The sequence below is a fragment of the Leptopilina heterotoma genome, unplaced genomic scaffold, assembly GCF_015476425.1.
Source record: "Leptopilina heterotoma isolate Lh14 unplaced genomic scaffold, ASM1547642v1 Lhet_209, whole genome shotgun sequence".
NCBI lineage: Eukaryota > Metazoa > Arthropoda > Insecta > Hymenoptera > Figitidae > Leptopilina > Leptopilina heterotoma.
Window position 1 is genome coordinate 950,839 of NW_025110924.1, and position 14,971 is coordinate 965,809.

General features: G+C 20.9%; 1 protein-coding gene across 6 annotated transcripts in view; it reads left to right on the forward strand.

Annotated features, from left to right (window-relative positions):
- Window positions 1-4: 4 nt before the first annotated feature.
- The window catches only part of LOC122501311 (calmodulin-binding transcription activator 2), a 156,902-nt gene continuing 141,935 nt past the window's right edge, over window positions 5-14,971 (forward strand). For 2 of the 6 annotated variants that reach the window (XM_043610661.1, XM_043610660.1), the window contains exon 1: window positions 5-310. The gene's annotated coding sequence lies outside the window, so the exon portion shown is untranslated. Of the gene's footprint in view, window positions 311-739; window positions 843-14,971 lie in introns of those variants that run through there. The other 4 variants (XM_043610657.1, XM_043610659.1, XM_043610663.1 and 1 more) reach the window with 3 other exon arrangements.

The following is a 14,971-nucleotide window of genomic DNA, read 5'->3' on the forward strand; positions in this document are numbered from 1 at the left end:
TATTACACCTTACAATAAGCTGTGTATGTCGGGTTCTTGGTGGATCTCGACTGTCTGTCATGGATCGGACGAACGTACACGGAATCTTAATATTTTTTATGTGAAAAAAAAAATAAAACGGTATATAAATAGCGATTCAACAAGTTTGTACCTGAGAACAAGTAATGTGCGTCCATGTCATAGTGAAGTGATGACAATTAGGCATTTCAAGTGTTCAACATTTTGGAATCTTCATCATCATCTCAAAATGAGCCCGACCATTGTCAGCACGAGACTACCCAGGCCTTCTGTCAATCGAGGGAGAAATAACGTAAGTTAATGATTAATTCATTTCACATATTTCATTTGATTTTATATTCTCTAAATTCATTTATACTTTGGGAGTGGCACCATTATAATTCAATAGAAAATCAATTTGTATTTTCATTGAAAAATTAGTGCAAATATTTTTCTTTTTCTGAGCGATTTTCCCGGGTAAAAAATTACAGAAAAAAAAAAAAATAAATAACCAGTTAATGAGAGAGAAAAAGAGTTTGACTTTTAATACAAAATCGTTAGCTAATTAAAAATAATTTCTCATGGGTGTTGCAACTATTTTTAGATGAACTCGAGTATTTTCTAATTTTTATAAGGGATGATGTTCTTTTTTTTTTATTCGTGATAAAGTATTATAGTGACATGCATTGTTGAGGGGTTTGTAAGGGTGTTTTAAGGGGCTGATAAATTCAGGGGAAAATCTTCGGGAAAACCCAGAGGGTCTCTCTGGGAAAAAAATGGATTTATTTTCAAGTAGAACGTGAGAGTAAACGAGTGACGTGTGTGTGAACGACCTTCTGTTTTTGGTATGATTTTCTTTTCCGTTTGTTTACTTTTTTAAGCATGACTAAATTCTATATTCGCCTTCCTTCTATAACCTCAAAAAAAAAACTTTTTGACTCTATTACAAATTATCAAAAAATATTTATTTTTTCCGTTTTCTTTTACCCTTGACAAAATAATTGTGCGTTTTTTTTATCTATGACAATGAGTGGAAATAGATTAAAAGTAGAATGTCTGATAAGTGATAAAAATATTTCACTGGTAATTAAATGCGTCTAAAAATAATTCTATTAGGTTATTTGTTTTATATTAAAAAAGAAAAAGGAAAACGGGAGAGAAAAAAAAGCTTTAAATTTACACGTTGATAATGTACCGTTAAAAAGAATACTTTATCGAATGTTCATATATACAAGAATTCTTTATTAGTTGGTGTCCCATTTAATATTCGGGGGGGAAGGGAGGGACTAAAAGCATCTCTGACGTTATTTGCAAATGAAATGAATATTTGATATTCTCTCATGGACCTCTCTCTGTTATATATACTTGATACAAATGTATTTACATTTCATGACTATGATAAATTTCTAATTGTAATAAATTGATCAATATTATAATATTTGATTAATTTTACACAAGTGAAAATATTATTTTGAAATTAATAATATTACACAAACATTTTTTTTATTATTGCAAATGATTTTTCTTTGTAAAAAAAATCATTTTATCATTTTCGAAGAAACATTAATAACACATAGGTTTTATCCACTGATAAGTTATTATCTAGCCTTAAAGGAGTTTTTATCTTTTTTATTCGAATCGAGAACAATTCTAACACGAAAACTGTAAATTAGAATATTTTAAGTTTAACAATTAATTGATAATTAATTATGAATTACTTTAATAATTTATTTAATTTATATAATTTATTTAATTAATTTAATTAATTTAATAATTAATTATTATAATAATTAATAGTATTTTAATTAATAACTAACTTAATAATTAATTAAATAAATAATTATTATATGAATTAACAATTAATTTATCTAACAATTTATTGCTTTTAATTTTTTTGCGCTTTTTTTAATTCGTTCAATTTAGTATTTATTCTAATGAATAGAAAGTGAAATATTTTTTTAATTAAATTTTTTTTAAAAGAATAATTAAAAAAATGTATTTGCTTGCAAAAATGTTTCTGAGGGAAATTTTAATTAATAAATATTTCTGATTTATTAAAAAAAATTTTGTGTGTGGATTTACTAAAAATTGAAATTGGAAATTTGTTCTTAATTTATGGTGTATTAGCAACGAACTTTGTGAAAATTAATTTTCCATTAATCATGTAAGAGATGTTAATTTCAAGGCGAAGTTTAATAATCTCATAAAAATGCACGACACTTAAACTGATTTGTAAAAAAAAATTTTGTTATGCACAAGCAACATTCATGAAAAGTGATTATTATGCAATTTTTTTGTTGTCTTTTTCTTTATTTAAATTGAGTTTCTTAATAATAAAAAATAATAAGAATAATGAGAAAGACAAATAACATTAATAAACGTAATATTTCTAAATAAACAAAATAATGCAAATTAATTTGTGATTTTTGTAAAAAATGCAAATTAATGTAAAATATGGTAAATTATAAATAAATAAATGGTAACAATAATTTACAAATATTTTAACAATAAAAGTAAAAAAAAATAACAAAAGATAAGCGGAATACGTAATAATTATAATTGTTAATAATAAAAAATTAAAAACAGTAAAAGTAATATTTTTAAATAAACAAAATAATTCAAATAAATGTAAATTTATATTTTTTTTTATATAATTGCAAGTTTTGAACGTTCAGATCAACAAAATATTTTTTATGGAAATTATTTTCATAAATTGCTGATTGAATAGAAGTTGAAATTTAAATTTTTCATTAGAAACTTTATAATTAAGTTTTCTTTATTGTTAATTAAAATTATTGTAATAAAAATTTATTTGGAAGAAAGAATAGATAATTTCGTTCTTTTGAACTTTCATAAATTTAGGATCATTGTACTTTTAATTATAAATAAATAAATGGTAAAAGTAGTACAATAAATAAAAATAATTGAGAAATAAAAAAAATAAGAAAAAGAATGGAATAAATAATTATTTATTTATTCGTATATATTATTATAATAATTGTAATTGAATAATAATATAAATATAAATAATTATAATAATCATTTTTACTAATAAACTTATTCGGAAAATAAATAAAAATAAGGGAAAACAATTAAAAATAATAAAAAATAAAAAGAATTATGGAAAATTAATACAAATGGCAATTTTAATTTAGTGAAAATTATTTCTATTTATTTTGAAATAAAAATAAAAACTGAACAATAGGTTAAGTGGTAAATTTGAAATTAGTTGATTAAAATTTTTCGATTTTGGTAAAAAAATTTTTTTTTATTTTTGGATCTTTTTTTTAAATCCGATGTGAAAATATTTGATAAAATTCCATTCGAATGTTAAATATATGAAAAGTTTCATAAAACGCGAAAGACATCTAAGAGTCTTAAGCGTAAGCTGTTTGATCTAATATGTACTGAGAAGCCTAAAGAAACTCTGTCCCAGGTTAGGCCCGAGACATTCATAGGTTTGTGATAACGAAATTAAGGAACGAGAAAATAAATAATTTTTACACATGTTTTTTTTTATTTTCAATTTTTTTAATCTATAAAAAAAATAAAATAGTAAAAAAAAAATATTTACATTTAAAAAAAACTAATTAAAATATCTCTTACTCGAAATTAAATTTTTCTTTTCGGTATATAATATATATAAATATTTTCAAATCAATTAATATTTTAAAGAAAATAATATAATAAATATTTTTTAAATTAATTGCCCCTAATTTTATTACTTTTTAATTAATTTAGCATTTTTCTTTTCTGTAATAAAAATTTTCGAACCAAATAATAATAATAAAAAAAAATTCATGAGCAATAAAGAAGAGAGAATTTTTTATTGCAGAATATTTTCTTTTTCTTTTGGGAAATATTTCTGCGAAGAAAATAGCAGAGCATTGAAAATTGAGATTAGTTTGAAATTTTAAGAGATTATTATTACACACTCTCTGTGAAGTAGGAAAGTCAGTATAGAATATTGTACCGAAAATATCGAAGAGTATTTTCGTATTCGGAGAGAGAGTTAGCATGTGTAATTGTACTACTGTAATAAAACTTCTTCTCTCACAGTAAAACGGGTTTAATAATAGCAGCAGGTGTTAGGAAGACCAGGTCGAGGGTATGTCTTTACCCCTAATCTTATTAACTGCAAATGAGAATTCATTTTCAAAATAAATCGATATTTCGATTTTTGAGCCATTAAGTAATGAATGAAATCATATATAGTATATCGTGTGTCGCGCCTAGAAGAAAATATAAAGGAAAAAAAGAGGTAGAAAGATTCGGCTAATTTATATAATACCTATATATATTGTATGATATATGATAACTGACTTTTTCCTTTTGAATTAGTAAATTTTATTAATAGATAGTAATTTCTACTAATTTATTAGTCAAATTTACTAATTCAGGAGCAAAAATTCAGTCAATAATTGAAATTAGTAAACATTTTTCCTAATTCAAATTTAGAGAGTAATAAATAATAATAATAATTAAGGGCTGTCATATAAATAAATAAAATAAAACAAGAAAAAATCATTTTTTTAATTTATTTAAATAAATAATATTAACAAATAAATAAGAAAGAAACAAAAAGTTCTTTTACTCTAATATTCAAAAGAATTTTTTTTTAATTTAAAAATTTATTTCAATTAAATTACTCAATTTTATTACATTTTACAATTCAATTATTATTATTAATAATTTAATTTAATTATTATTATTCAAAAATTTTTATAAAATTCTTATAAAAATTTCAATTATTTTCAAAAACTTTTCTCAATTCAATCAAATTTTTTTTACAGAGATTCAATTATTTTTAATACAAATTTCAATATACTTTCTCGAAAAATGTAATTATTCTTAAAAAATTTGTTAAAATTCGTCAAAAGAATTCAATTATTTTAAAATTTGTTGATAAAATTCTTTATGAGAGTTCAATTTTAAAAAACATTTAATTCTTCAATAAATTATTTATTTTTGTATTTAAATAATTGAATTCTCGAAAAAATTTTTAATAAAAATTGATTTAAAATTTAAATATGAATTTTAGTTAAAATTTTAGATAATTGAATATTAAAATCTCTAAATTTGAATTAGTAAAAATGTTTTCTAATTTAAATTAGTGATTGAATTTTTGCTTTTGAATTAGCAGATTTTACTAATAAATACTCGTTTCTGATAATTTAATAGTTTAATTGAATTTTTCAAGTTATTTAAAGTTTTTATTTTCTAATACATATTTGATTGAAGAATTTCCGAATAATCGATGAAATTTCGTAAAATTGAATTGTAAACAAAAGGATTTGAAAATTTTCAAACAAATTTTTCAAAACTTTGTTAAAAATGAATGAATAATTAATTTAAAGAAGAATTTTAGTCAACCCTGAATGTTATTATTATTATTATTAGGGATTATTACTGTTATAATTATTATATTCTATTATAACTACTACTATTATTATTACTATTATTATAGTTCTATTGAAAATTGATTGATGGATCGTCGCGAAAATTTAATTTAATTCGGGAGAACTGTTATATTAATTATTTGAAAAGAGATCCATTGACATTGGCTCTCGTGCAAAATGGGTTCATTGAATCCAAGATAGCAGTTATTCTATTATTTACTTTGACAATATTTGAAGTTTGTTACATGAAATTGTCAACATAATGCATTAAATGAATGAGGTGATGACGATTAGAAAGATTAATGATGTTTGACGTCAACTGTGTTTGCTTGAAACTAACATTATTATTCATTTATGTATATAATATATATATAAAATTTATTTTCTTCTCTATAAATCTTCAAATATTGAAATACTTTTCGCACAAAATTCTCGACAAAATCTCTTCTTAAAATATATATTTTTTAATTTACAATAATTAATTAATTAATTTTCGTGTAAAAAATATTTAAATATTTATTATTCTTACCGTTTCGCATTATAGACACAAATTAAAAGTTGATTTTTAGTTTTATTAAACAATTAATAAAATGATTTTTATAGTTTATTTGCAAGAGAAATTTGCAATTTTTTAAAATCATTTTCTAAAAGTATTTATAGAAGTTCTACATTTCTTAATAAGAATTTCTTCTTTTTTACTAAAATGTCATGGGAATATCGAAAAAAAACCAGTTTTTGTGAATTTCTATATTTACATTATATTTATACAAAATTGGAAAGAAATCACGAGTAGGAAACATACATATTCATTACACAAATTACTTGAGAGTCGAAATACATTATTTATTTTCAGTAATAATAATAATATTGTTTATAAATAATTGAATAATTAATAATAAATACTTGAATATTTAATATTTAATATGAATAATTTATTATAAATATTTTATTTAATATTTAATAATTGAATAAAAAAAAATAATATTTTCCTAAAGTTTTGTTTCAAATGAGCGACAATATTTTTAATTTATATTTTATTGAAGAATTTTATTTATAATAGAAAAAAATTAATTGTTCACTAAGTAAATATTTAATTTACCTTATTTTATTATAAATTCACTAGAAGTGAATTATTATAGTTATTAAAATTTGTCACAATTATAATCAAATAATTTAAAATTTAATTCTAGTTATATTATAAATTTATAATTAATATTTAATTAATCGAATCAAATTTTTATTTTCTCTCATATTGTGTGGTAATATTAAGCAAAATATTTTTAATTTTCTCTCATTCGTCGGAGATTTTAGATTTTTATAATTATTCAAGTAAAAATGTAAAAATTAGGCAAATTCTTTTTGGAAAGAAAAAATGGGGAAAAAAACAAGAAAACAATTGAAAATAAAGTTGGGGACCTGAGTAAACTTTTATATACTGACAGGACCAATTAGATTGACAACATATACTGGTTAACTCGACTGTGAGATTAATTAATCAATTACCTCGTTATTAGATCGTGGGTCACGTTTGACGTCAAACAGATCTCAATTCTAATGGTTAAAGAGTCACTTTTCAAGAATAATGATGAGAGTGCGAGAGAAAAGAAAATTATTGATTGGATGCTATATAAAAAATGACAATTCAATCACATTGTTGAGCATTTTTCTTTTTTATTTCAAATAAAAATGTGCCGTGAAATGGAAGTAATTATTTTTTTAACAGATTTTTTCTTTTGTCTTTTCAATTCTTTTTTTTTTTGTTCAATGATCCATGAGAATCGATATTTTGAATTTGTGGAAAATTTCGTTAGTTGTGGAAGAGACAAACGTATTTTATATATACTATATATATGTCAAATAGTTTCTCGTTACGTGCTACTTCGTGCCAAGCACCTAGCACTGCTTGATCAATTTTTCAGTTTCTCTGTCACGTTCTGAGATTCATGTATGTGTATGTGCAATATATGTTTTGTAGAAAATCGAGAAATCAAATAGTCAGAAAAGTATTTTAATTGAATTCTCATTTAAGAGAAATGGAGCAAAAAAAAATTGAAAAGTAGTAAAAAAATTAGTGGAATTAGTAAAAATGATTAATAATTTGAATTAGTGACTGAATGTTTGCTTTTGAATTAATAAATTTTACTAGTAAATTTTCGCTACTAATTTATTAGTTTTTGAATTAGTAAATTTTACTAATAAATATTTACTGCTTATTAATTATTTGAATTAGTAAAATTTACTAATGAATGTTTACTACTAATTTGTTACAGGGTGGCCACATGTCAGTCAAGTCAGGGAAATGTCAGGAAAACAAATTTGTTGTCAGTACAGTCAGAGAAATGTCAGGAAAAATTTTTTTGTCAGGGCAATTAAAGAAATTAAGACGGTCATGGAATACATTTTTTGCTCTAAACAAAAAAAATTTTCTCAGGGAAATTCGTTGTTGTCAGTAAAATGTCAGGGAAATTGATAAAGTCAATCTTGCGGCCACCCTGATTAATAAATTCTTTTTTTAATAAATATTTAATCATTATTATTTTTCTATAGGAATTAAGATTTTCAAATTTAATAACTTATGAGAATATTGTAACTATAAATTCAAATTTTCAAAGATTTTAATTTGAACCCTTTTCAAAATTCAATTATTTCTCAAAATTCACACAATAACTTCTCTAATATTTAATTATTATCTCAAATTTTACCTGAAATTCATTTTTTAAATAAATTTTTATTAGAAAATTTTTCGAGAATTCGGAATTATTTACATAGAAAAATAAATAATTTATTCAATAATTGAATATTTTTTAAAATTGAATTTTTATGAAGAATTTTATTAAAATTTAAAAAAATAATTGAATTCTTTCGGTGAATTTTAAAAAAGATTTTAGGAATAAATGCAATTTTTTATCAAATGATAAAATGATTTTAAATATAATGCTATATTTAAAATTGTATAAAAAATAATTGAAATTTTGCGATAAGTTTTGTTATTTATAAAAACAATTGAATTCTCCCAACGAATTTTATTAAAAAAATTTTTGAGGAATTGAATTTCTGTAAAGAATTTTATTTGTAAAAATAATTGAATTCCGGAGAAAAATATTATTATTCATGAAAATAATTAATTTTTTGTAAAGAATTTTATTCAAATTTTTTTGAATAATTGAATTTCTCAGAATTTTTTAAAACTTTTTGAAAATAATTAAATTTTATTAAAAAATTGAAAATAATTGAAATCTGACAAAGAATTAAAAAAAATTCTTTTTTAAATAATTGAATTCCTGTGAAAATATTTATTTTTGAAAAGAATTGAATTCTTGTGAAGAATTTTATTCAAATTTTGTTTAAATATTTGAATTCCCATAAAAGAATGTATTATTTGAAATAATTGAATTCTCAAGAAGAATTGTATTGAAAATAATTGAATTGTATAGGCAAATTTGACTAAAAATGCAAGTTTATGAACTAAATCTTGTAAAGAATTTTGTCAAAATTTTTTTGAAAAATAGAACTTTTAAAAAAATTTTATTTAAATTTTTCGAAATAATTGATTTTCTCAGAGCTAATTTAAATTTTTTTCAATTCTCTGAATATATTTGAATTCTTTGGAGAAACTTCATTAAAAAATTTAAAATAATTGAATTGTTGCGAAGAAATTTATAAAAAAAATTGGTAAGTAATTGAATTCCTGTTAAATTTTTATTAAAATTTTGTTTAAATAATTGAATTCTTTTGGAAGATTTTATTAAAATAGTAGATATTAAAAATTGAAATAAGGAAAATTTTTGAAAATAACTGAAATTTTGCCAAGAATTTTGTTAAATTTTTTGAAATTTATTGAATTTCGGAGAAGAATTTTGTTAAATTTTTTGAAAATAATTGAATTTTGGAGAAGAATTTTAGTATTTATAAAGATAATTCTTTGACGAAATTTTTGAAAAATTTTTGAACATAATTGAATTTATGCGAAGAAGTTCATCACTTTTATTATTTTACTAAATTGCAGATTGAAAGAAAATGTTTGAAAATAATTTTTATATTTATTTATTTATTTTCGGGGGAAGAGGAAATATATTTAAAATACATTTTTGCGATCTCTAGTCGTATTAAGAAAAAAAAAGTTTTATATTTCTAAACTACAACGTTGAGAACTTGTGTGACACTTGAGAGAGTTTTATAAAGTATCCTTGAGAAAGCGTTAACTTCTTAAATCCTTCTTAAGTATTTTCATCTACAATTTCACAGAAGCAATTTACAGTTTTTCCCTCATGTTGAATTTTAAAATACAAATTTTTTTGTGTATCACAAAAAATGATAAAATTCTCTTTCTATTCCCTTGATAAAATTTTTGTCAACTTACTTGAATTCAGTATTTTTAACACTGAATATAATCAATTTTTATATAGTCATTCCTGAATCTCTTTATGATGAATAATAAAAATAATATAGACAACAATAAAAATAAACATAAAAATAATAATAATACACTTTTTAATTAATTGATTTATTTTTTATTATTGTTTAGGATTTATGATGTTTCGGTTGTTTGGATTTAGAAATTTTAGTTTAGATGTTTAGATTTTTTATTTTTTGTTTACTCATTTTCAGTTTATTTATTTTTACTAAATCATTTTTTATTCTCAGTAATTTTAATATTATAAAAAACTATAATTAAACAGACAATTTCAATAACTAATAATTAAATAATTAATATTAATAATTAATTCGCAATAAATAAAAATATGTAAATAATTAAACTGAAATACTTAATTTCATTCTAAAAGAAATTTTAGGGGAAGAAAATAGTTATTTTCTCCCCTAATTTTTTTTAATTTTTTCCATTTCTCAAAAAAAAAAAAAAAAACGAAAAAATTCTTTTTTCATATGTTTAATGAATTAATCAAAAAGCAGCTAGGTATGTTTAGGAAAATTCTTACTCAATTTTACCATGCTATTATTGTACTTAAGAGAGAGTGGAATGTGACCAGCTTTAACATTAGTGATGATATAAATGAAATACGTCCCTCCCCCCTTTTCACATCTCATTTTAGAAGCGCGCTCTCGAGATCTGCCCACTTCGAGAATACTTGCTCTTTCTTGGAGTCTCACCAAATGAAATTCGTGACTTTCCTCTCTCTCCCCCCCCCCACCAACTTTATAATTCAAATTGCCGATAAAAATCTCTTACAATTTTTCAAAAGCAAATCATTTTTCATTCTTTCTTCCGCATTCAAAACTCTCCCTCTCTTTCTCTCTATCTCTCTTTGAGAAATTTATTTCACAAATTTACACACAAAACTTTTTCCGGACAAGAATTTTCGAATCAAGTAAAGAAATCTAGTTTATCATTTTTTAGGAAAAAAAATTGTTTTTTTCAGAGTAATAATATTATATGATAAATAATGATTTCATTCAATTACAAAATTTTTTTATTTCAAAAAAATATCAATTTTCATTTTTGCATAATTTTAGATATAAAATTTAAAAAATTTACTAATTCAATGCTTAATTAATTATTATTTGTTTATTAATTTTACGAAAATTTTAATAAAATTCTTCGCAAGAATTAGGATATTTTCATTAAAAAACAAGATTCTTCGAAAGAACTCAATTACTTTTATAATTATAGTAAAATTCTTAGCGGGTCATCAATTATTTTCCATCCGATTTTAATAAAATTCCTCGAAAGGATTCAATTTATTTTTAAAAGTTTTTAATAAAATTTTTCGAAGGAATGCAATTTTAATAGAATTTTGCAGATACGGTTATTTTAAAAAATTGTAATAAAATTCTAGGGAGAATTCAATTATTTCTAAAAAATTTTAATAAAATTTAATAATAAAATTATTAATTATGCAATTATTTTCAAAGTGGATTATATATTAAAAAAAAAAATTTGAAATTCTTGGAAAGAATTCAATTATTTTCAAAACCTTTGAAAGTAAGTACTTTATTCTTTGAAAGAAAGTGAATTATTTTTAATATTTTAATAAAATTCTTTGAATGAATTGGATTATTTTAATAATTCTGAAGTTCTGAATGTTCGAATGAATGTAATTTTTTCATTTCCTCTTCAAATTAAATTTTTATTACAATAATTTTGCGTCACTAACGAAAAATATGAATTTTAAAAATTCTAAATGCAAAATTTTATTTTTTAATTTTTATTGTAATCAGTAATTTTTGAAAATATTTTTAATAAAAATATTGTCGTTCACTTGAAAGTTCAAAACTTTAGGGATGACATTATTTTTCAAAAAAATTAATAAAATTCTCAGAAGAATTTAATTATTATTATTATTAATTATTATTATTATTTTCTAAAAATTTTAACAAAATTCTTCACAAGAATTCAATTATTTTATAAATAATAAAAATCTACTCCAGAATTGAATTATTTTTAAAAGTTTAAAAAAGGCATTATTTTCAAAAAATTCAAATTAAATTTTTTTAGTAAAATTGTTTAAAATTATTTAATTGTATGAAGAATTACTTAAGTAATTCTTACAATTTCATACAATTAAATAATTTTAATAAAATTATATGCAAGAATTCAATTAAAATAAAAATAAAATTCTTCGCAACAATTTAATTATTTTAAAAGTTTTAAGAAAATTCTTCGAAAAAAATTTAAAATATGTAAAAAAGAAAATTATTAAAAATATAGGGCAAAAAATTTACCGCATTTAAAGATAATATAAAAATGTATAAAATAATTATTCATTGTAATAATCTTAGTTATGAGTATAATTTATATAATTATAATGAAAGTTTTTGGACTTTTAAATTTTGCCACTAATTTTTTTTGGGGGGAGGGGGTTTAAATTTTACAAGAAATTAATTAATTTACTTATAAATTTATTATCTAATCAAATTCCATTAGGGAAAGATTTCACGAATAATAAAAATTTTCATTATTGTAGAAATAAAAATATATTTAAGTCGAATTTCGATTCAATGGTCGGATAAATAATCATAAAAATAAGAAAATAAGCTCGTTGGCTAGGAAGAAAATTTGAGGGCGCCTTTAAAAATTGGCAATGTTTCAGTGTGACAAAAGCTTCCGGCATTTTATATTCATTTAAAATAATATCCACATTTATTTGCAACAAAACGCTTTTCCATTAAAAAAAAAAACATTTTAATTTAGAATCTTTTTACGGTAATTGCAAAATTTTCGTCACGTATATAAATTTAAAAATTTCTCCTAAAATAAATTTTCCTCCGATTTATTATCTCAATTTTAATTATTTTTTGCGAGAAATATGTAAAATTATAAATTAAAAAGTAAAAAATTTTCGAGACAAAAAGGGAAAAAGGCATTTTTTTAAAATACTTTTTTTCTCACAGACGTATGTATTTTTTTGCGAGAAAAAAAAATAATTTCGAAATGGAATGATTTTAAAGACTTTAGGAAAAAAAAGAAGAAGTGTGAGTGTGTATTTTTTCACTGATTAACAAATTCTGCAGTCTCAATAAAAAGCTAATAAATTACTATTTTATTGCAGTAAACGTTGAGTTTGAATCGCATTCGTTAAAGCACATAAAGGTGAAATATAAAATGAAAATTACGACTTCTTTTCGTTTCACATTGTCTCTATATCGTTCGGCACATAGAGAAAAAGAGCGTTAAAAATGAATGATGAACGTTATAACAAATCTTATAAAAGTAGAACAAGAAAATAAAAGGAAGAAAAAAACGTGGTTTATCCGATATATGAAAAATACGTATCAAAAGAAAATTAAATTGCTTTCGTGAAAGCTCAAAAGTAAATTCAATTCAAACCAATGAAAAAGAAACCGACAATTTTTTTTCTTCTTCTCTCTTTTTTTTATATAAATATTATTCTCATCGTATTTTTAACGCTTTTATTCCACACGTCATATAAATTATTTTCCCAGCGCCTTAGGCTTTTAAAATATGAAAATAAATGAAATAAAAATAAATACAATAAAAATCAATTAATAGAATAAAAATAAATTAAATTGAAATCGATAAATAAAATAAAAATAAATTAAATTGAAATCGATAAATAAAATAAAAATAAATAGTTCAATAAAAACATGTAGAATGAATATACTATATTTTGAGTTTCACTAATTTTTATTTCGAAGAAAATATCTTGATTTAAATAAAAATTATTTGTTACAAATAAAAATTTTTTTAATTCAAAATATCTAATTTTTAAAAAATAATTTACAAAGGGTTCAAATTATATTTAATTTAAGTTTTTGATTTTTTCCTAAAAATATTTTTTGGAAATATATTTATATTTATATTTAATATTTTATTATTATTATTTTATTAAAATTCAAGGAATAGAAAACAAATTGATGGTAGTAATTATTAAATAAACAAAGGAGGCAAATTCCCAAGACGTATATTGTTACATGGACAATTTATTACATTCATAAATTTCGATAAATAATTATAGATCTGATAATGTTGACATAAGTAATTTACTTCCTCTGCAAAGTAAGGAACTTTATATATATACACTGGAAACTGAATTTCTCATTAGAGAGCAAGTTGAAAAGCTCAAGCATAATGTGGAATCTTTACTCCGGAAATTAGATGTCTCCTATTGAATATTTTAACAAACGAATGAATAATTTCAAATATCTTATAATAAACGAAATGAAAATTTTTTTCTGTTTTTTTTGGGGGGGGAGGAGGTGCAAAAAATTTTATTTCTATAAAAATTTTCTAAGTAGATGAATTTCAGAAGATTTTTATTTAAAATTTTGTAAAATTTCAATTTTAAATGAATTTAATTAGAAATATAAAAAAACTTAGATTTAAAAAAAATTTTAATAAAATTCTACGCAAACATTTAATTATTTTCATAAATAATACAAATTTCACAGGAATTCAATTATTTACAAATTATTTTCATAAATTATTATTTCATTATTTTCATAAATAATATTTTCTGCAGGGATTCGATTATTTTCATAAATAATAAAACTCAATGCTGAATTTCAATTATTTTTAATACAATTTTAATGGAATTCCTCGAAAAAAGTTATTATTCTTAAAAATTTTATTAAAATTTATCAAAGAAATTTAATTATTTTAATAACCTTTGCTACAATTTATTTATAAGAATTTAAGTATTATTTTCAATACATTTTTGATTAAATTTCTTCAAAGAATAAAATTATTTTCAAAAATTTGAAAGAAATTCTTTGCGTAACAATTCAATTTTTTTTCAAAATAATTTTTAAAAAATTCTTCGCAGAAATCAAATTATGTCAAAAAATTTACAAAAATTCTCGTCATAATTTCAATTATCTTAATAAATAATAAAAATTTTCTCCAAAATTCAATTATTTTCAAAACTTTTAATAAAATTCTTGGCAAAATTTCATGGGAATTCAATTATTTACAAAATTATTAATAAATTTCTTCGAAATAATTGAAAATAATTTCATAAGTAATAAAATTTTCACAGGAATTCAATTACTTAAAATACCAAAATTTAATAAAATTTTTCGAAAAATATCAATTATTTAAAAAGATTTTTATAAAATTCGTCGGTAGAATTCAATTATTTAAAAACATTTAACAAAGT